Here is a 2,460-nt window from a genome sequence, read left to right as displayed (position 1 = left end):
GATCTTAGTTAGCTTACTGGGGAATCACACCCTTATCCCCTGCATTGCAACATTGATTCTTAACCACTGGACAACCAGGGAAGTCCTCATAGTATGTGGGAGAGCTTTACCAATGCAGAGGTTCTGAATGTCTCTCCTAGGCAGCAGTAGCAACTGTATTTATTTATTGTTATCTCTGTGGCTTTATGTAACATTTTTTCTGTAACTGAGATTTTTTTGCTAGATTATTATTAACACAAAAATCTATCTAGTAAAATTTTAATTTTAGTTTTGATACATGATTAGTGATTCTTTTTCAAAGTGTTTGCATTATTTGATTCTTTTAATTTGATAACAATTTTATAATATCTTAATAAAATAGGAATTGTAAGTAAGGCCCATGCAAATTTAGGACCATATGAATCTTGTAGGGGAGCAAAGTCTGCCACCACAAATCTGTCTCCTTGTTATGAGCATTATTTTAGGCTGATTAGTTTTAAGAGACTAAAGAGTCTGGAAGTTTACTTAACTGCCTATAAGAATTTAGAGGGAGGGTCCATACCAAGAAGAGAGTAATCTACAGAGATAACTACAAAGATTATAAGCTGGTTTTGATAGTCTGGGTAGAATTTAGCAACACATCTTTGTTCAAAGCTTTCTCTGTGTCCCATTATGTCTACATGGCAGGAAAATCATGTTATTGTTGTTGTTTTATAAATGGTGGGAGTATGGTTTATTAAGCTTGTACCTTAGTACAGGCACTGGGCTTTCCCCATGGTGCTCTTAATGTTAAAACCCAGACCTTCTGCCAAGTTTTCTTGAGCAGTGGCACCAAGAATTTGAAAGCTAAGTGGATTTTTTACATCATCTGTCATCTTTGTGTGGCCAAGAGCTATGGCCAGACACAGCACCTTCTTTATCTAGAACTTGATGGTGGACTTCACTTAATCAGCTTTGGCCACCACATTCTCGTTGTGGGTCAGCAAGGAAGGAAACTTGCCAGAATTATTCAGGCCTCCACTGAGGATATGTGGGATCTGTTTGATCAGACTCTGAAACAAAAAAGGTATCATACTTCTTGGCCATCTTCTTGACCAGTTTCTTATTCTTGTTGGGTTTCTTCAGTATCTAACCATGTCCATGTCGGGGAAATCCACAACCTTGGCCTCGTCACAGTGGTGCTGGTCTCCAGAACACATGCAGAGAACCTGGGGCATGTAGAAGACTTAATCTTCAACTCAGTCCAGTTCAGTCGCTCAGTCGTGTCCGACTCTTTGCGACCCAATGAATTGCACCACGCCAGGCCTCCCTGTCCATCACCAACTCCCGGAGTTCACCCAGCCTCACATCCATTGAGTCGGTGATGCCATCCAGCCATCTCATCTTCTGTCATCCCCTTCTCCTCCTGTCCCCAATCCCTCCCATCATCAGGGTCTTTTCCAATGAGTCAACTCTTCACATGAGGTGGCCAAAGTATTGGAGTTTCAGCTTCAGCATCAGTCCTTCCAATTAACACCCAGGACAGATCTCCTTTAGGATGGACTGGTTGGATCTCCTTGCAGTCCAAAGGACTCTCAAGAGTCTTCTCCAACACCGCAGTTCAAAAGCATCAATTCTTCAACACTCAGCTTTCTTCACAGTCCAACTCTCACATCCATACATGACCATTGGAAAAACCATAACCTTGACTAGACAGACCTTTGTTGGCAAAGTAGTATCTCTGCTTTTCAATATGCTATCTAGGTTTGTCATAACTTTCCTTGCATGTCCCCAAAGCATTTCTCCTTCTGAGGTCATAGTTCTTCAGACTGACCTGAAGCTCCACTGTCTCCAAAAGCTTCCACTTCCCACACTGGTTCCCCTGCACCACCTCCTAGAAGGTGTCTCTGAAGACTTTGTTGCTCATGGTAGGTGACATTGGGATAACCTGAAGAGAGCAGGAAAAACATTTTTATTTTGCTGCCAATGGACCTGCCTTTGAAGTCCCAGGCCCCGCCCCCTTCTCCTTAGCAGAGGAATGCAAATTAACCTGACTCTCCTTGAGCCTCTTATATGTACAGAATTAAATTAAATGTGTTTTTCTTTCATTAATCTGTCTTATGTCATTTATCAGACTAGCCAAAGAGTCTATAAGAGAAGAAGGAAAAAGTCATCATTTCTTTCTATCTCTATTGCATTCTTGAGTTTTCTGAGATAATAAGACCAGGACAATGTTTTAAGTTAACCAAATTCTAATACATTCAATGAAATTTGCATTATCTGTAATTGGAATATAAAAAGAATTATTATATATGTATATTATATATATGTGTGTGTGTGTGTATGTATTAGATCAGTTGCACTGTAGTTTGCCAAGGTAGATTTTTTTTTTTCCTTTGATTGGTCCTTACTAAGTCTACTAAATATCCTCACACTTAGCAATAAACTGTGATACTTAGGCAATGCTTTCTTCCTAATTGGGCTTCCCTGGTGGCTCAGAAG

The 2,460-nt window shown here is 40.2% G+C and overlaps 1 pseudogene; it reads right to left on the bottom strand.

Annotated features, from left to right (window-relative positions):
* Positions 1-715: 715 nt before the first annotated feature.
* Positions 716-1,885, bottom strand: LOC102279640 (large ribosomal subunit protein uL1-like; annotated as a pseudogene).
* Between the last annotated feature and the right edge of the window lie 575 nt (positions 1,886-2,460).

The sequence above is a fragment of the Bos mutus genome, chromosome 20 (genome assembly GCF_027580195.1).
Source record: "Bos mutus isolate GX-2022 chromosome 20, NWIPB_WYAK_1.1, whole genome shotgun sequence".
Classification (NCBI taxonomy): Eukaryota; Metazoa; Chordata; class Mammalia; order Artiodactyla; family Bovidae; genus Bos; species Bos mutus.
The sequence above is the reverse complement of the archived record's forward strand: the minus strand, read 5'-3'. Positions and strand labels throughout refer to the sequence as shown.